General features: G+C 33.7%; 1 protein-coding gene across 2 annotated transcripts in view; it reads left to right on the top strand.

Moving 5' to 3' along the window:
• Nucleotides 1-22,275, top strand: part of FSTL5 (follistatin like 5) — a 600,815-nt gene that overhangs the window by 305,606 nt on the left and 272,934 nt on the right. The gene's annotated exons all lie outside the window — the stretch shown is intronic.

The following is a 22,275-nucleotide window of genomic DNA, read 5'->3' as shown; positions in this document are numbered from 1 at the left end:
ATATGAGGTTATATTAAAATATGTCCTACTATCTGACAGAATATGTCTAGCCATCTATAAATATATGGTTTATTTATAGAAAATTTCTAGAACCATATCTATGAAATTATTCAAAGTGATGGTTCTAAGGATGGGGATGGGATCAGGGATGGAACAAAGACTTACAAAGAAGTGTGTCCCTTTGAATTTTTTTGCATTAATATGTGTGTATTAATTTTCAATAAGAAAATATATTAAGAAATACTATACAGTGTGGGTTACTCATTAATAATGTTATGATATCTGTGAAATACATTCTACAAATATCATAACTTTTACTGACTGACATTGTACATCTTTCATTGAGTCATTACTTGGTGAATGTTAAAATCTGATATACCAATCTGGGGTCAAGTGTTTACTGGGCTAAGAAGGACAAAATTATGTGGGGTGATCTTTATTATTATTAAGCAAGAGCTGGGTATTTTCTCAACAAATGGGTAGAACAGAAAAAAATAAAACAAAACAAAAAATAAGAAGCCATTGCATTCTATTACCTTTGGCTAATCATCTCTGGAAGTCACATTAGAATGTTACAGGTCTGATGGTCAGTATTTCTATAATCACCAACAATCTCTATGTAATTTTGTTGTGATTGAGAACCAGTCTATAGTTTGTGAAAGTCAAAAGGTGCTGAAGGCAGTGTTTGCTCTCAATACTTCATAATGTATTAGAAACAAGAAATATTAATCAAAACAAATAAATGCTTTACTTTTCTGGAATTAAGGAACATGTTTTTCTACTCACGTTTATTCCTAGAAATTTAGAATTTAAACTCAACTCCGTTAATTATAGCTTCAAAAGTGGAACAAAAAACAAACTCCAGAACATTCATCTATTCCTTCCATGATGTCTGTTTAAAGTGAGCATCAGAAAGTGAACATTATCCTAGAAGATGAAAAGACGTAAAAATCGTTTGCTTATGGGCTATCTGTGGAAATGAAATGGGCAATCTTTACCTTAGTGATTTTGGAGTTTTATTATCTCTTTGCATATTTTGTATCATTACTCAAAGGTCAACACTTTTCTACTTATTCTTTGCTGTTGCACGAAAAACTCCTAAAATACATCCAAGATACAAGTCCAAATTCCTGTTACATCGTTCCCTTTTTGTTCAGTGTCTTAGAATTTATCAGAACAAGAAGGCTCTTTTATTTTTATTATTTTGTTTATTTTGATGGAACTTTTCCAAATTTGCTTACATATGTGAACTTCCCTCAAAGAATATATGAGAATAGTGATTAATCCTTTATGATATCAATAACATTGAGCAGCTTTGATCTCAGTAACATTCAAGATCGTTTGAAAACCAAGGCCCTAGACAAAATCATCATGGATTTGCTGTGTGGTCTGTTATGTCTATACTTTAACTTCTATTTTATTGTCAACCTTACAGTTAAACTTTTCACTATCATTTTCAATAAACTCATGTATTTTAGGGTGCTCTGATAAAAAGAAAAACTCAAAATAAACTCATTTAAAAATTGTTTCAAGTATATGAAATAATATGCTATGATTGATATTCTGTGGACAACCTGCAAAAGTGGACATACACTTGTGCATGAGTTTTGTAAATTATTTTACTTGCTTCCTAATTCTTGAATCTGCTTCAGAAACTCAAATTTTCTAGAAGATAATTACTGGATAAATTAGATCTCTAAAATATACATAAGTATTAGATAATTTCTGGCTTAAATTGATTTTTATTGTATGAAGTTATTTTAGATAGACTTTATAGAGAAGATAAATTTTGAGAATTTTAAAAGTGTTTCCAATATTTAGAAAGTTTCAGTTTCATTTTGAGCCATATTTAGTTAAGCTGAACAAACAATCATAATCTATAGTGTACACAGAGCTATCAGCCTTTCCAAATTAAAAGAGCAGAGAACATGCAAAGATATCTTTGAAAGAGAAATATTTATTCACTTTTCCAATATACTCCTGTTTTCTTTTTTGTTTAAGCCCTATGGCATCAACAGTCAAATTATTAAAATATATTTAAATGCACTTATAAATATAACTATAGCGTGAAAAACTTATAAAATATCACATATTGTGTTTCATTTAATATTTATTTCTGCTAGAAGTCTGCCAGAAGTCACTTCACAATTAAATAAACCATATATATACATATGCATATATATATTTAGTGAAGTCTCTACCTGATATCGATGTGCTTTCTGGTTATCCAATGTCTTTTAAGTACCACTTTAATGTTTTGGCAATTCCTACTCTATGATTTTTGCTTTCTTAAGTTGGAAAACCAGAAACGTATTTGGTTAGCCTTCTTTGCAGTTAAGGAACAGACACATAAATAAGGCTCTAATAAACAAACTAATGAACAAGATTTTATTTAATGAACAAGAACAGAAAATGAAGGTATTTTCCATATTTTATTCTCTCCACCCATTCTTTCTACTGAGTGCTGGGATGAAGGATCCTACTTTCAAGGAGAGCAGTGCTAAAAGGATTGGAGTTGTTCTGTGTTCAGCTGCAACGAGGTTTTCAACAGGTTAATCTCCATATATGACTTGGGCATCTTTTCTGTTGTTTTAGATCTCAAGACTGACGCTCTGTTCTCTTGAATATTCTATGAGCTTTCTAATATTCTTTATTAAATTATTTTCCTGCTTAAAACTAACTAGAATGGACTGTGTTGTGTGCCTCTAAGAATGTTGTCTAGTTAATTTGGGGGCTTAATTACTTCAAGAAACATCTATAATTATATTTGTATGAAATACATTTTTCATTTTCAAATGTGGATTTCTGATGTATTCAAAAATTCAGATGCTGTTTTTATACTAAAATATATTTTCATTTTGCTTTTAAAAAAAAGCTTAAAAATTCCAGATCTGAATCTGCTTGTATACCCTATTAGTATATTATCTGTTCCCACAAAAGTGAATTTAATTCCCGTTGAATTATGTACACCTAAAGTTATAAGTATCTTTCATGTCAGAGAAAAACAATGGCAATATACTTTGTGATTCTTAAATATTATATCACATAGTGTTATGACCGGAGTTCGAGAAATAAGGTGTCAACACACAGGACTTCCGATTCTGAAGATTTCTTTAATCAGCCATGGCAACTGAGAGAGGCAAGAGTCATTGAAAACTCTCAGCCCCAGCAAAGCAAGTAGTGGGGTAATTTATCTGTAGTGCAGCTTGAAAAAAACATACAGTTTCTGTTATTATGATGGCTAAAGTTTATATACCAGAAATGAAAAGAAAACTGGGCAAGGGGTTTGTGGGTTTTTTGTTTACTTAACTGGCTGTTGGTCAGGCATTTTCTTGTAAAATTAATTTTGAAACAGTGTTTTGTAACAGGATGTGGGTGGGGTTGGGGATTTCAAATAAAAAGCTCTTAATTACAGTTTAGGGGTCAAGGACAATTGTGGTTACATACGGGGGGAGTTATGTCAAGCAGGTAACTGTGAGTACTTATAAAGAAGATTTTAGCAGAATGGAGTTACTTATGTCTAACAAGCTTATATTTATGTATTTAAAAACAGGTCATTTTTCAGTCATTTCAATAGGATTCAATATATGTTTACCTAGTCAATATATAAATATGTTCTAATTGCAAAAAATTAAAATGTTATAGAGGTATTTTAAAAGCATAACTGCCACTCATTTTTATATCTACTATATTTAATAAAAATATTGATTTTTTATTTTATCCTTAAGCGCTGAAGAAACCTGGTGATTAATGCTTTTCTTTTTTTCTTTTTTTTTTTTTTTGAGTTGGAGTTTCACTCCGTCATCCAGACTGGAGTGCAGTGGCATGCTTACGGCCACCCCAGCATCAACCTGTTGGGCTCAGGTGATCCTTCGGCCTCAGCCTTCCAAGTAGCTGGAAACACAGGCTCATGCTACCACACCTGGCTAATTGTTTTATTTATTGTAGAGACAAGGTCTCACCATGTTGCCCAGGATGTTCTCGAACCCATGGGCTCAGGCAATCCACTCACTTTGGCCTCACAAAGTGCTGGGATTACAGGCTTGAGTCACCGCACCTGACTGATTATATTTTTAATCCTCCTTTCATGTATTTTATTTCTTTAATAAGATGTGTTCATATTACTTCTTATTATCTCATTGTCTCATTACCTCATTAGTCCTAAACACAACTCCGTGAAGTAGAGAAACTAATGCTCATTTACACAGATAGAAGGTTATGATAAGAGAGATATTTAATTGTTTACCCAGGGTCACTGAGCTTATAACTAAGTGGTTTTAAGTGTGGGATGTTTAAGTGACCTGATAGACTCTAGATCAAGATTTTAACTGTGTGCAAGTGAGATGTTCAACAGTTTTCTAATGCCCTTTGGAAAGTGTAACCCAAATAATTCTGAATCTTATGTGTTACAGACTGATTGATATTCAATTGATATTTGAAGCCTTTTATTTTGCCTGTCTTATATTTTGCACCAAATGGATAAAAACACACTGCCAACCTATAACAACTAGGATGACAGTGATTTGCAACATGGGCAGTAGATTCAGATTGTCTGGATTCCAAATAATATTCAGTCATTTCGAAATGATATGACCTCAAGCAAAGTAATTAAACTCTTTGTATCTTAGCTCCCTTATCTGTAAAATAATGATAACAATATAATTAACTCATTTTTTTGGTGAGAATTAATGAGACATATTATTTCAAAGCTGTTAACACTATATGAGGCACACTGTAAGTTTTCGATGAAACTATATCTTTTCTCGCTACTTTTTCTTCCCTCTCCCTTTCTTCTCATCTTCCTTAAACACTAAGGAACCTTTAAGTTACAAACGTTCAAAGATACAAACATGCATTTGCATGTCCAGTCACATAAGTTAGTTCACCAGCCTGGTGTACATTGTCATATATGTGCATCCTCTACAAATGGATGTGCTTTTGTGTACTTTACTGTACGGTACTGTATAGAATACAGTAGTGCAGGACTTTATATCAAACCCAGGATGTCTGGAAGCAAATGTAAGAGCAGCAGTGATATAGCTGGTATACACTGATGTGAATTATTTGGGGACCTAGGCTAACTTTTTGGACTTGTGAACAAATTGAACTTTCAAACACATATTCAGAACAGAACTCATTAGTATGTAGGTACTTATTGTATATGTTTCAAGGAGCACAGATTCCCTCAACCTGCTCAAAACAATAGGATTTTAATATTAGATTACATGTAGTACCAAGAGAGACTGGGAATTCACAAGGAATGCTGGAACCAAATTTTATCCAGTTATAATAGTCAATGAAAGTAGAAGATTTGTTTATTTCAATTCAAGGCACTTCAGAATCATGCTATCTAATTTACTGATTAGCAATCTTTTATTAATTCCTGTTCTAAAAATATGTCATTACAGTCACTCAACTAAATGAATTTGTCTGTATGTGTGTCCTCGAATTTCTTTATACTCAATTTCCTGAAAAAGCTAATTGCCTTATTTTGATCTTGTTCTTGGTTTGCAAGTTCCTTTTAGCAGAGAAGCTGAATTACGGAAAGTGAGGCAGGCAAAGAGACAAGGATGCAGTTTTTAGAGAAATGTGGAGAAAGAAATTAGAATTGGTTGACAGAATTGGAAGAAGTGAAGGAAAAAGAAGTTTAAATGTGGCACTCTAAGGATGTGTGTAGTTTACCAATGAAATTGTCAGAACGCAGTTGGATAGCAGATTTTTGTTTTGTTTTGTTTTCCTCATTTTTAGTTAAGAGAAATTAGGTTAAAAACTTAAACATCATTTTATTTATAATATCTATGGTTAGCCATCATTGTTATATAATGATCTTGTTCAAATTCAACACTGAAGTCAAATTATATCATACCATACTAGATTCCAATTCTAGTTTAATCACTTCTTGTCTATGTGACTACAATGAATTTATTATGAACAAAATTGAAGCTTCAGTTTATTCATCTGTAATAGGAGTTTTTCTCAAAATTCAATGATATTACAAATGTTCAATAAATGTGTGTTATTTATTCTATCACTATCAGTACCTTGTCATTGTTGATCATGTCAAATACCAGGTGCAATGCTTTCATGAAAATATTATTTCTTTGAGAAAAAAACTGATGTAATTCATATTATTATGACTTTCAACAACTCTACAGGTAGGGTTGCAAGATAAAATAAAGAACACCCAGTAAATTTGATATTCAGATATATTATAAATATTTTTATTTCATTATTTTTGCAAAAATAATGCTTGTTTATCTGAAATTCAATGTAAATTGAATTTTTCTTATACCTTATTTGCTATGTCTGTCACTCTATTTACATGTACCTCAAGTTGATATGAATACTCCATTAAGCCACTTTCCTACAAGTGATAATTTGGCTTATATCACTGGAATTAAATGTTTGAACTACCAAAATAACACGTGACTTTTATCAATTAGTTTTGTATATTTATCCTGCTTCTTATCATTCCTATTAATATTTTGATCTTTATATTAATCTAAACTGTGTTAGTGACTTTTTCCAGCACTTCGTAGAAGACACTGAGAAAAAAATATGACTTAAATATACAGGAGTTTATTGATCCATAAAACATACTGTAAGCAGCTGGCATAATTGCTCCATAATGCATCTGGACTTCAATCATTTATATTTTTCTCTAGCATTCCAAGATCATAGCTTCCATTCTGAAGGTCATTTTAGGGCTCAAGGGGGCTGCTGGAACTCCAGCCTTCAATGTATATTCTAGGTCCATGACAGTAAAAAGCAAGTGGAGGACAAAAAGCACTTATCCTTGCTCTTGTAAAGAGTCTTCCTGGAAATTCCACAACTGTTTATAGGTCATTGACATGCAATATAACTCAATCACTGTAGCAGGAAGACTGGTAAATATCATCATTTAGCTAGGCACACTGCTCAGCATCTGTAACAAGGGAGGAACATGAGAATGGATATTTGGTGGCAACAGTCAATTTTCCCACTTTATAGAGAGCCACCTAAAAGAATATAAAATGCTCTATGTTATACATCTTTGATTTTTCTGAATTGATTAAATATGATTATTCATTTTATTTCAAATTGTATATGCTCCTTGAAACATATACAATAAGTACCTACATACTAATGAGTTCTGTTCTGAATATGTGTTTGAAAGTTCAATTTGTTCACAAGTCCAAAAAGTTAGCCTAGGTCCCCAAATTTTTGTTCCCTTGATAACCTGAATGAGTTCTTCAATTTGTTGATTAATTTTGCTTTTATAAGTCTTTTCTTAAATATGCTGCTTTCACTATTATTAATTTTTGCATTCAATCTGACAGTTTTTTCTTCTGATCTTTTTTTTTTGGAACTGAGTTTATTTTTGCTAACAAAATATAAAAATATGACAGTCTCGATAAGAGCACAAACTATCTCAAAAGGAAGTGTAAACATCAGTTTTATAAACAGCTTGAGAAAAGGAAAAAATTGCAGGTGTACTAATTTAGGAATGAAATGCTGGGTCTACATGTAAATGTCAAGGTTCTAATTTCTGTCTGTCATTATGTAGTTTTTAAGAATCTGAATTAGTCAGATTTCTGTCTCTGGTCATCTGAATACCTAGTTGTGTTGTCTGTGCTGATTGTTAATAGGTTAATGTAGTTTGCATTAGCAATTCTGTTCTTTGCATATCTGATGCCAGCAGCTAAATTTGATGGACTTTCATCCACCTGCACCTATTACTTTTTCTTTGCCCACTGAGATTTTTAATAAGCAGTGGCAGATCTGCAACCCTGGCAAAAGAATAGTCTCTTCTTAATCTTTTGTTCATATAAGGTGCTGTCATGTACACATTTTGGAGCTAACTGGTATATAAAGAATATGCAGTATGTATGAATCTAGATTCTGACTCTCCAAGAAATAATACCCTAAATACCTTACGCTAGCTTCATAGTATAGCTAATGGAACCTAAAGTTAGGTTCCTTCCCTGCCACAGGAGAGACCCTAGCAATTTTGTATTCATAATTGTGTATTATTTTTCTCTAAGAAGGCCCACTCCAAATTGTATAAACTTCAGATCCTACAAATCCTGGATTTATCTGTCATGCCAAATTATAATTTATTAGATGACATTTTAGAAACATGATAGTAAATGCATGAAAGAAAAGCTAAAGAGATGTCTTTCTTCCTGTTTCACATTCTTTTATTTCTTTTTTTCTTGTTATGGTGAGAACACTTAACATGATATTAATTCTTTTGACAATTTTTTTTTTTTGAGTTAGAGTCTCAATCCATTGCCCAGACTGGAGTGCAGAGGCACACTCCCGGCCACTGCAGCCTCAACCTGCTGGGTTCCTGCAATCTGATTGCCTCAACCTTCCAAGTAGCCGAAACTACAGGCGTGCACTATCATACCTGACTAATTTTTTTTTTTTTTTTTTTTGTAGAGATGAGGTCTCACCAAGGTGCCTGGGTGAGTCTTGAACCCATGGGCTCAGGCAATTCACTTGCCCTGACTCCCAAAGTGCTGGGATTACAGGCTGATCCACCAACCCCAGCCTCTTGACAAATTTTTAAGTACACAATAGAGTCTTATTAACTATAGTCACAATGTTATACAGCAGATTTCTGGAACTTATTTATTCATCCGAAATGTTATACCCATTGAAAATTAAATCCCATTTTCCCCTCTCACAGCCCCTGGCTCCTACTATTCCATTATCTGTTTCGATGACTTTGATAGTTTAGATTTCTCTTATAAGGGAAATTATAAAGTATTTATCTTTCTGTGACTGGTTTATTTCCCTTAGCATAATAATGTCCTCCATGTTCTCACATATGACAGAATTTTCTTCTTTTATAAGGCTGAATATATTTTATCATATACATATATACACACATACATATGTATATACATTTCTTTAATCAATTATCTATTGATAGACATTTGTGATAGTTTCTTAGCTATTGTGAATAGTGCTACAAAGAACATGGTTGTGCAGATATCTGTTTGAGATAATGATTTCAATTATTTTGGATATATACACCAAACGTGGGATTGCTAGATCATATGACAGTTTCATTTCTAATTTCTGAGGACCTTCCATACTGTTTTCCATAGTTGATGCACCATTTTATGCTCTCACTAACAGTGAACAAGGGTTTCAATTTTTTCATATCCTTGACAATACTTGTTATTATTTTTCATTTTTTTGATAATAGCCATCCAAACACGTGTGAGATAATATCCCATTTTTTTAATTTGCATTTCACTAATGATTAGTGATGTTGAGTGACATTTCATATATCTCTTGGTGATTTATATGTCTTGTTTGGAGAAAAGTCCATTCAATGTACTTGCTCAGTTTTAATTGTTTTTTGTTGTTGTTGCTGAGATGCAGAAAAACATTTGACAGCATCCAACATACTTTCATGACAAAAACTTTCAACAAATTAGATAGAGAAGGAATCCACAAAATAAATGTCATACATGAAACTCCCACAACTAACATCATACTTAATTGTGAAAAACTTCAAGCTTTTTTCCAAGAACAGGAACAGGACAAGGATGCCCACTCTCATCATTTCTATTCACTATAGTACTAGAAGTCCTAGCCAGAACAATTAGGCAAGTAAAAATGAAAATCAGAAAGGAAGAAGTTAAATTGTCTCTTTAAGCAGAAGACATGATATTATATATAGAACATCCTAAAGATTACACAGACACACACACTTACACACACAATGTTAGAATAAATGAATTCAGTGAAGTTGAAAGATAAAAAATTAACATATCAGATCTTGATGTAAGTAATTCTATATATTGCCAATAAACTAGTTTTAAAAAGTTGAGGAAATAATCCTATTTACAATAGTATCAAAAATAATTTAAAAAATCTTAGAAAAATTAGAACCAGAAATTTACAAGAGTTTACTAAAAACTACTAAGCATTCATTAAAAATAAAATTTAGAAGACACAAATAAATGGAAATGTATCCCATGTTCAAGGAACAGAAGATTTAATATTAAAATGTCCATATTACCCATAGCATTGTAGAGATCAAATTTAATTCTTATCAAAATCTAAATGGCCTATGCTTGCAGTAATAGAAAAAAAAATCCTAAAATGCATATAAAACCACAAAGGACCCTGAAAACCAAAGTAATCTTAAGAAAGAAGAAACAAAGCTAAAAATCTCAAATTTTCTTATTTCAAAACTTATATAAAGTTACAGGAATTAAAACAGCATAGTACAGACATAAAGACAGACATATTGACCTATGGAACAGAATAGAAAGGCCAGAAATAAGTTCATACATAATTGGTCCAATATCATCAATAATGCACAGAATACATAACTGGCAAAGAATAATATCTATAGACTTGGGGCAAGATGGCAATGGAACCGGCTGCAGTGTGTGAGTTCCTGCATAAGTGAGGGTGCATAAGAACAAATCTGCATGTGCAAGTGGGTGAGTGAATGTCTGACTGAGGGGAGTCACAAGCATAAGCACTCAGGGCTTTCTGAAGAAGTGGCTGCAACTTATCACTGCCATGAATTCAGTGCCCCCAGCATACAGGAACATCCACTATTCACAGGGCATTTCTTGGGGAAAAACAGTAAAGATCAGCTACCTCTCAGCGCCTGTCTTCTGATTCTGTACCACCGACTGTGGCAACAGGTCAGGTACTGGCAGTGGGAACCATGAAGAAAGCATAAGCAGTATATCCAGAGCTGAGTCCTGCCAGAGGAGAAGATGGTGACTTGCATCATTTTCTCCGTTATGAAATTGGGCAGACACACCTTTTAGCTCATTCAATATTGAGAACCCTACATCCTGATATAGAGAAGTGATCTCCACACATCTCTGGGATTGGCCATCATTGACCAGAGAGGATACGCCAGGTGCATGATACATGGGGAGTCAGTGCCAGCTTGGAAACCCAGATGCCCCACTCTTCACACTGGACCATTCACAAACATTTGCAATTGTGGGAGACCTAGCAACAGAAGAGAAGAGGTGAGCCTTGATCTGATCCAATCCCCTTCCCACAGCAGTTCATGGGACATCTGACCCATGTGGAGAGCAACCTGATTGGCCTCTGAAGAGAGCAGATGGGAGAGTCTAGATACTTGCACCTACTCCCTCTTACAGCAAATCAAAAGCAGTAGTGCTTGGGACACGCCACTAAAAAGGGAACCTGAAGTTTCAGAAATGGCCACAAGAAGGAGAAAGAGGACACTCAAGACTACCAAAAGTTATGGGGTTTTTTAATTTTTTCTTTTTCTCTCACTCTCTTCTTGCATATCTTTGTGTATGTGTGTTCTCATTTGATTTCCTACTGTTACTCTCTCTTCTTTTTTTGTGTATGGTATATATGAGGGTGAGTGTATTTTGTTTGTTTGTTTGTTTCTTTATTCATTTGTTTGCTTGCCTGTTTGTTTTCCTTTTCTTCTCTCTTTCTCTTCATCTTATTTTCTTTCCCCTTCTTTCTTTCTCTGTTATTTTCCTTTATTTAAACTCATTTTGATTTCAAGAGGTATACATACACTCACACTGCATGGACATAGTGTACAGAACAGTCCTCCAATCCCCGCACAGCTTCAAAACTGAACAAATTCAGAGGCTCTATCTAAGGAAGAATAGGAGCTTGAGCAAACAGAAGTAAAAACTATTCCCCCTCACAGATAAACAGAATTAAAAAGGAAAAAAAAAAAAAAAGAGAGAGAGAGAGGGGTACTTCAAAAATGAAGAAGAATCAACAGAAGAGCACAGGTAACCCCCAGATCCCTGAAAACACGTCTGGCCTCAAATCACAAATTCAGACAACAAGGTATGGATAGAGAGGATGAATAAAAATGAAAATAAGAAAAAGAATTAAAGAGTTGATAACAGAAACGATGGCAATAAAAAACATAGTGAACAAAATAAATGACAAACTGACAAGCATAAAAAGCAGAATTAACCAAGTAGAAGGAAGAATCTCAGAGCTTGAATACAGAAATATAGAACTAATGCAAATGGCTAAAAAACATGGAATGATGCTTTAAAAGAGAGAACAAAGCCTCCAAGAGATGTGAAATTATATTGAGGCCAAATTTATACCTGATTGGCATTTCTGAAGCAGAAAAGTTTACAGAGAACACCTTGGAACAAATATTCCATGAGGTTACCCAAGAAAACTTCCATGATCTCATCAGAAACAAGACCTTTCTACCACAAGAGATTCAGAGAACCACTGCAAGGCATCAAATGAGAAGACCAACTCACAGACACATAGTAATTTGCTTTCATAAAGTAGGTATAAAAGAAAAAAAAGACCTAAAGAGAGCAAGAGAGAAGGGTCAGGCCACCTACCAGGGAGGACCAATTAGAATAGCAGCAGACATATCTCCAGAAACACTACAAGCTAGAAGAGACTGGACTCCAATCTTCAATGTTCTCAAAGATAAACAATTCCAATCAACAATCTCCCACCCATCTAAGCAAAGCTTCATCAGTGATGGAGAGTTAAAATTCTTCCCAGATATTCAATCCCTAAGAGATTATGCTGCTTTCAGACCAGCTCTACAGGAGATAATTAAGAAGGTATTAAACACAAAAAAAAGAAAGAAAAAAAAAAAAGAAAAGAAAGAATGACCACACACTTCCCAGGAGAAAAGAACACCGAACCAACAGAGAATACATAGCGGCAGCAAACTTGAAAATCCACATATACATCAGCCCAAAATTTAAAAGAAAATAAACAAAAAAATATAGGAGCCTTATGACAGGGATAAACTCTCACATTTCAGTACACAGTCTGAATGTGAATGAACTAAATGTACCACTGAAAAACAAATTGGCAACCTGGATAAAAAAAAAAAAAAATGACCCAACAATACACTGCCTATGGAAAACACATCTCACTACAAAGAACTCACACAGACTCAATAATTAAAGGCTGTAAAACAAAATTTCAGGTAAATGGTAAACAAAAGAAGGCAGGAGTTAAAATTTTATAAGAAAAGACAATCTTCATGATATCAAAAATTTAAAAAGTATGGAATGACATTACATAACAATAAAAGATTCATTCCATCAACATGAAATATCTATCCTAAATATATATGCACTCAACACAGGAGCACCAGGATTTATCAAGCAACTCCTAAGTAAACTAAAAAAGGATATTGACTCTAACATAGTCATAACTGGGGACTTAAATGCCCCACTATCATCTCTAGATAGATCATCAGTGCTTAAAATCAATAAGGAGATCTGTAACTTTAACTAATTGCTTGACCAAATGGTCTGTATACATACCTCTAGGACACTCTACCTAACAATCACAGGATATACATTCTACTCATCACTACATGGAACCTACTCCATATTGACCACATCATTGACCATAAATCAAGTATAACCGCATTCCATTAGATTGAAATACTACCATGTACCTTCTCAGACCACAGTAGAATTAAAATAAATATCATCACCAAGATTCCCCCCGCCAGACACAAAGACAAGTACACTACACAGCACAATGCTGAACAACTCATGGGTCAACACAGAAATCAAAACAAATTAAAAAATTCTTGGAAAACAAATGAAAACAAAGGCACAGCTTACAAATATCTCTGGGATGCCATGAAATCAGTTCCAAGAGGGGAATTTATGTCTATATGAACACTCATCAAGAAAACAGAAAAATCACAGTCAACTACTTAACAAATCACCTAAAAGAACTGGAAAGGCAAGACCACCAAAACCCTAACTTCAGTTGCAGAATCCAGATCAACAAAGTAAAAGTCCAAATACAGGACATAGAAGAAAAAAATACCATAGAAAACAAAATCAATTAAACAAAAAAGTTGCTTATTTGAAAGACTAAACAAGATTGATGGACCTCTAGTCAAATTGCCCAAGAAAAAGAGAAAAAGCCAAAATAAATACAGTTGGAAATGCAAAAAATCAAGTCACAACTGACCTCAAAGAAATACAAAAGACTATCAGAGCTTACTCTGCATACCTGTATGGAAACAATTTGAAAATCGAAACAAAATGGAGGACTTTCTGACATCACACAACCTACCATGGTTGAAACAAGAAGAAATAGAGACCCTATATAGAACAACAACAACAAAAAAAACTGGGAAATTGACTTGGTCTTAAGAAGACTAACTACAAAAAGAAAGAAAAAGAAAAAAAAAATAAAAACCTTGGATCAGATGGCTTTCCAGCAGGATTCTACAAAACATACAAGGAGGAGCTGATACCAATCCTATTGAAAGTATTCCAGGCAACTGAGAAAGATAGAATTCTCCCCAAATCATTTTATGAAGCTAACATCACACTGATACCCAAAGATCCGACAATGAAGAACTATAAACCAATATCCCTAATGAACATAGATGCAAAAATTCTTAACAAGATTCTAGCAAATCAAATCCAACAACACGTCTGAAAAATTATCCACCATGACAAAGTAGGCTTCATCCCTGGGATGTAGGACTGTTTTAACCTCCAAAAGACCATAAATGTAATTAAATACATCAACAAATGTAAAGACAAGACCCACATGATTATATCATTAGTTGCAGAAAATGTTTTCAACAAAATCCTGCATCCATTCTTGATTAAAAAAGAAAAAAAAACCTAGAAAACCTAGATATAGAGGGGACATACATCAAAATAGCAAAAGCCAGCTACGATAAACCCTCAACCAACATATCACTAAATGGATAAAACTTCGAAGTATTTCCCCTGGAAACCAGAACAAGACAAGGCTGCCCACTCTCACCAGTCCTGTTAATCATAGAATTGGAAGTCCTAGCTAGAGCAATCATACAAGAGAAGGATATCAGGGGTACCCAAATAGGAAAAGAGAAAGCTAATCTGTCCCTCTTTCATTGATGATATGATCCTATTCCTAGTAAAACCCAAGGAAATCTGTCAAAAACCTCCTTACACTGCTAAAGGACTTTGGCAAAGTCTCAGGATATAAAACCAACATGCAAAATATAGTTACATGTTTATACACCAAAAACAAATAGGCAGAAAAACAAATAAAAAGTACAATTCCATTTACTATGGCCACCAAAAAAAAAAAAGAAAAAAGAAAAAGAAAGAAATATCTTGGCATCTTCCTAACCAGAGATGTGAAAGACTTTTACAACAAAAACTACAAAACACTGCTCAAAGAAACCGAAGACACAAATAAATGAAAAAAATGTTCCATGCTCACAGATTGAAATAATTAACATTGTAAAAATGTTCATACTAACCAAGGCAATCTACAGATTCAGTGCAATACCCATTAAATTGCCATCATCATTCTTCTCCAACCTGAAAATGACAATACAGAAATTAATATGGAAACAAAAATGACCATGAATAGCCAAAAAAATCTTCAACTAAAGAAACAAAGAGGAAGGTATCACACTTACAGACTTTAAACTTTATTATAAAGCTACAATGATCAAAATAGCCTGTTATTGGTACAAGAACAGGCATAGCAACCAAAAGAACAGGATAGAGATTCCAGAGTAAAAAACTCATTTTCTCAACCAATTCATCTTCAACAAAGCCTCTACTAACAGCCACTGGGGAGAGAAGAACCTATTTAGTAAATGGTGCTGGGAAAACTGGCTGACCACATGCTGAAGAATGAAACAGGACCTATCACCATACACAAAAATCAACACCAAATGGACCAAAGACCTAAACGTAAAACCTCAAACTATAAGAATCTTAGAAAATGCAGGAGACATCCTCACAGAAATTGGAATAGGCAACCAATTTCTAATTAAAACCCCAAATGCCCATGCCATAAGAAATAATATAGACAAGTGGGATCTCATCAAACTAAAAAGCTTCTGCAAAGCAAAAGAAACCATCAAGAGACAGCACACAGAATGGAAAAAAATATTTGCCAACTGTATATCTGACAAAGGTCTAACATCCAGGATCTGCAAAGACCTCAAACGAGCCAAAAGGAACAAAACAAACAGCACCATTAAAAAGTGGCAAAAGCCATGAATAGACACCTCAAAAGAAGACATACGAACAATCAACAAACACATGAAAAAATGTTCAGCCTCACTAATCATCAAAGAAATTCAAATCAAAACCACATTGAGATATACCTAACTCCAGTAAGAATGGCCATCAAAAATAAAATGAAAAACAACAGATGCTGGTGAAGATGTGAAGAAAAGGAAACACTTCTCCAATGTTAGTAGGAGTGTAAACTAGTTTAACCTCTGTGGAACATAGTGTGGTGATTCCTAAAGGAACTAGAAACTGATGTTCCATATGACCCAGCAATCCTCCTTCTGGGAATATGCCCAGAGATACTCAAATCATTCTACAAAAAGGTTACCTGTGCTTGCCTGTTTATTGTAATACTATTCACAATAGCAAAAACTTGGAACCTATTGGTGCTACCCATTGAAACTGGACTGGATAAAAAAATAACATGGTTCGTATACACAATGGAATATTATGCAGCCATGAATAAAGACAAAACTATGTTCTTCACAGCAACTTGGATGGATTTAGAGTCTATCATACTCAGTGATCTATCACAGAAATAAAGAACTGAATACAATGTGTTCTCACTCATACATGGACTCTGAACACCTATCATAATGCTACAAGAATGGGACTGGCAGTGGCAGGGCACTGCCGGGGAAAGGTCACATAAAATCATTAGGGGCACCTGATCCTAATCCAGATGGGGTGAGGGCTGGTAGGAGGCCCCAAACTTCACTTATACCTAGATCACTTATGTACCCAATCTTAACTTGTACCAAACATCTGTAAAATAAAAATAAAATAATTTCTCCAGCAAATCATGTGGGATAAGTGGATATTCATATGCAAAAGAACCATATTACTTCTTATCCTACAATATACACACAAATCAACTCAAAATGGCTTAAATATTTAAATACAAACCTGACACAGTAAAATTCATAAACAAAAGCAACAAAGAAAATCTTTATGTAGTTGGTCTTGACAGTGATTTCTTGAATATGACATCAAAAGAACAGGCAATAAAAGCAAAAGTAGACAAGTGGAGCTATATCAAACCAAATACCTCCTGCATAGCAAAGGAAATAATCATTTAAGTAAAAAGGCAACTTATAAAACAATAGGAAATTTTTGCAAAACATATATCCACTTGGGGTTAATATCTAAATATAATGAACTCCTACAATTCAATAGCAAAAATAAGTAGAATAGTAACAATAATAATTTATTTTAAAATGATCATTCTTAAGATAATTCCTTCTCTGTAATTTATTGGAAGTGCTTCACAGTGCATGCAGTTGATCTCCATTTATAGCAAAATATTCTGCTGAAAAAACAGCCAGCTAATAAATAATTGAAATTATAATTTTAATTCAATTGCAAGTGTGGCAAACTGCCATATTACTGGGTATTCTTTTAAAGAAAAAACTAGATTTTTCAATATATAGCTTGCAAAATTAGCACTGAAATATGACATGTCAAAACATAGTAAATAAAGATTTTATTATATGTCCAGATTTTAAAAGTCGTTAAATTTTTAATAGAGAAGTTTATATCCCACACGGAAAAAATGGTTTTAGAATATGTACTACACTTTAAATTTATAACTATCATCTCCTAGTTATATCCGCATTCCAGACACTGAAAGGAGTGAGTTTTAGTAGTAGAGCCTTCTAACAGTGCTACTCAGTTTTAATATTTAAAGCAGTGAGAAAATGTAACTTTTCATCTTAAAGTGTGAATTTTAAAGTTTATGTGTGTGCGTGTAAGTGTGTGAGAAAGGGGCATTTTTGCAGGTAAGAGAGCCCAACTTTTATATAATCAATAAAAATAATTTAATTAGCAAGACATCATTTTAACATTTTAGCAACCTGTAGCGTTGTCTTTTAATGTGGGGCATATTAGAGGATACCATAAACATTCGTTATTTAACAAAGGAAGCTATTGACATTTTTCTTCTCTAGATTATAAATAATCCATTTCTTTTCCCTTTCAACTAAAAATGTAGACATTTAATGTTTATAATAGAATACTTCACTCACCATGTAATTTTTATCACTAATTCATTTTTAATATAGACCTAAGGACATTGTGGTTTTTAAAATCCATTGAAATCAGTGAGTACTTATGACTCAGAATCTTCCAAGTCAAATAAGACAGGGAGCACTGACATGGCTAAGGAAGTTAAGTTTCTTTCAGAAATATAAAACATACAACAGGCATTAGTTTTCCACCTACATACATACTATGCAGATTTAATACTAATTATTAAATCAAAGACATTACATGTGGCCATAAATACTGCTTAAGAGTATTAAAATTCACTTTTCAAAAAATTCCTAAAAACAATAAATTAAAATATTTTAAATTATCTTTGTATTTTTGGGGACTCATTCTTAAAGACAGCAATATATTAAATGTAATGTCCATGTGTGAGTGAGTAGCAGAGATATTTACATATGAATTTGTTGAATACCTTAAATTGATGTAGCACATTTAAAATTTTTTTGATTATATTTCCATACCCTTGGCCATAACTACTATGCTTTAAACTGAGAAATTCCAAAGTTAAAGCTCTACTTGCAATTTATCTTTTGAGTCTCGATTTTTTTTCATTTGAATGTGCAAAGTTCAAAAAAACTCTGTATCCCTAAACCACCAACATTTGCAATGGTTCTTAGTCAACGAACACATTGCCATAAAACTGAGTATGAATAGGTTCCCGCAAATCTAATCTGTCACCAAACCTTGTGAATTTAACTCTTTCATTTTTCTTAAATTCATTCTGCCTTCTCATTTCCACTGTGGCTATCTTAGTTAAAGGCCTGTCGTTTCTCACCTTCAAAGTGTATCCTTGACTACGGAGACTGCTTCTTCGCTCTGAACCTGTACTTCACTTTGTAGTCAGACAGATTTTCATGAAATTTATATGTGGCCATTCACTTTCCTCTTTAAAATCCTTTAATGGCTCTGGTAGTTTTCTGGAAAAAAATAAAATTGCTTAGCTTACTGTAGAACGTTTCTACCATTCTCCCATATTCATTCTTTACTATAAACTCTCCACTAGCTGTTCTGTGTTTTTTTTATTACTACTGTTCTTGAACACATTCTTCTCTCGACTGAAAAACTTTGTCTTGTCTCCTTTGTCTACTTAAATCCAGTCTCTCTTTTAAAAATAGGACAAATGCCTCTTATACCTGAATTTGCTCTTGTTTTATTCCTTATGTTCACTACAATCCTGTTGCATCACAATTAAGCAATTACTGCTCTTACTTTCCTTCTCTAGTCTAGAAATTCTGAACACAAGAATCTACACCAATTCAAATTTGTGTTGTGATGTTAGCACTGCACTGACATGTAGTGGATACTCAATTTTTAAATATACAAAGTAACAAGCAACACAGTGAGGATTCTGATAATTGCAATAATGCATTACTTAAACTTTTGTGGACATTTTTATTTAAAATCTTGCTCAAGATTTTCTTTTCCTACTGTAGCCACAAGCAGGATTATCAATCAACTGATGTTTATTGGCAATCAATCATTAAAGCTTAGCACAGCTCAACAATTTCTAGATTCAATTTCTTTAATAACAATTTTTATTAAGCATATTGATTTTTTTACTACACTTTCAATTTAATCTCCTCTCATATGCAGTAGGCAAGGAAAAAATGAAGGAAAACACATATGTAATCATTGGTATTTTTCATGCATTTAGCAAATATTGATTTTAACTGCTACACGTTTCCAGGCACTCAGCTAAACGCTGAAGTTGTGAATATAAGAAACATCATTCTAGTATTTAAAATCTCACAGATCGGGTAATTTTTTAAAACAGCTTAATTATACTTAAATATGCAACATAAATAGTTTCAGAGGTACATACCATGAAAGGACAGGAAAAGAGTCCAATTTAGGGGTTGAGGGTCATAGAACGTTTTACGAATACACTAGACTTGCAGTTTAGATAACAGCCAGGTGAAAGATTGTAGATAGGTGTTCGTTGGGAAAGAGAACAGCAGGATTGAGAGATCAGAGTACAATATTCAGTGAAGTTCAAGTCCCTTTTTATAGTTAAAGGTAAGTAAAGACAGTGGATCAAGAAAGTGCTTGTGAAATATAATGCCAATGTTTTGCATTTGATTATTGAGCTGAATATATACTGTATATTTACAGTATATAACACAATGAGAGCTTTTAATGAATACTTAATATTTTTCAAACATTATAATTTGCCATTAAAAATATTAACTCATTTATTCCTCAGATAAGACCTGTGTAAGCTAACATGTCTGTACTTATTTGCAAGATGATGTTTCAGCTTTATTGAACTATAATTGACAAATAAAATTGTATACATTTATGATGTACAAGGTGATGCTTTGATACATATATACATTGTGAAAGGATTACCACAATCAAGTTAATTAATATATCTACCATCTCACATAGTTACCATGTGTGTGTATGTGTGTATTGACAATAATTGAGGTCTATTGTTCTCAGCAGTTTCAAGTACACAATAGAATGTTATTAACTATAGTTACCACTCTGGACATTGGATCTCCAGAGCTTTTTCATCCAGCATAACAGAATCTTTGTATCATTAGACCAACTTCTATCCATTTCCCTCAACCCCAACTCCTGGAAACCACAATTCTACAATCTGTGATTATGAATGCAGTTTCTTAGATTCCATATATAAGTAAAATCATGATTTATTTGTCTTTTTGTATCTGACATTTCATTTAGTGTACTGTCTTGCAGACTAATGCATACTGTTACAAATAGCAGAATTTCACTCATTCTTAAGGCTGAATAAATCCTATTGTATATTTATACCATATTTCATTTATTATTTTATTTGTTGATGGATGCTGTCCTTCAAAGTATCATATATTTGATATTGTGAATAATGTTGTGATGAATACGGTAGAGCAAATATCTTGTGAAGATACTGACTTCACTTCCTTTGGATGCATACCCATTAGTAGGTTTTTGAGTCATTGATTCATTAGTAGGCTTTTGGATCATTGATTCATGTGTTAGTGTAATTGGAGAGTCATTTTTTTTTTTAGTTGGAGTCTCACTCTGTTGCCCAGGCTGGAGTGCAGTGGCACACTCACGACCACCACAATCTTTTATCTGCTGGGCTCAGGCACTCCTTCCACCTCAGCCTTCCAAGTTGCTGGAACTACAGGCATGCACCACCTTGCCCAGGTAATCTTTTGATTTATCGTAGAGACCAGGTCTTGCCAAGTTGCCAGTGCTGGTTTTGGACCTGTGGGCTCAGACAATCCTCTCACTTACACCTCCCAAAGTGCTGGGATTACAGGCTGAATCACCATGCCCAACAGAGGGTCATCTTTTGACTAACACCGTAATCAATAGCTTGAAATAATGTCACTCCTGCTTTATGGGAAAGTAGGTCCTGACACTTGAATGTTTTGTGTCATTTATTATCTCCCTTGTCCAACTGGGGATGTTATTAAGAAAAAAATAAATCCACTCATTAGAAATAAGTAAAAAGATGACAAAGGTTTCAATTTTTGTCACTTGAGATAGTTTTTTATTTGTTTGTTGTTTTTAGATTCAGGAGCACATGTGCAGTTTTGGTACATGGGAATATTGCATAATGCTGGAATTTGGGCTTCTATTGAACTCATCATTCAGATAGAGTACATAGTACCTGATAGATACTTTTTCAACATCCCCCCACTTTTGGAGTTGCCAAGGTGTATCATTTTTATCTTTATATCCATGTGTACCCATTGTTTAAGATTCATAAGTGAAAATGTGGTATTGGATTTTCTATGTCTGCATTATTTCACTAGGAAGATGACCTCCAGGTGTAACCATGATGCTACAGAGGACATGATTTCTCTTCTTTTCTTTTCTTTTTTTTTCTTTTTCTTTTTTGCTGTGTAAGTATTCCACAGTGTACATGAGGGGACACCCCCAAAAAACTGATACTGAGTTTTGGAGGGCAGATCCCCTGTAGTATTGGCTTCTTCTGGTTGTTTGTTCTCAGAACCCATTGGCATCAGCATTCTTGTGAGAGGCTTCTTTAACTTCAGTGAATATTTTTTGGAGATTTTTCTATGTTTGCCCATTACATGATAGATGATTTATGAGCACACCTACCCACACCACACTGAGTGTTCGGCAACTTTTGACCAAAAATGACATGACTCCTGTGCTCTACCTCCTTATTCACCTGATCTTGCCCCAAATGATTTTTTTGTTTGTTTGTTTCTACGGGTAAAAACATGTC

Source organism: Carlito syrichta, unplaced genomic scaffold, assembly GCF_000164805.1.
Source record: "Carlito syrichta isolate Samal-C Ts95f unplaced genomic scaffold, Tarsius_syrichta-2.0.1 Scaffold309202, whole genome shotgun sequence".
In the NCBI taxonomy this organism is placed as follows: domain Eukaryota; kingdom Metazoa; phylum Chordata; class Mammalia; order Primates; family Tarsiidae; genus Carlito; species Carlito syrichta.
This window is presented reverse-complemented; position numbering and strand designations above follow the sequence as displayed.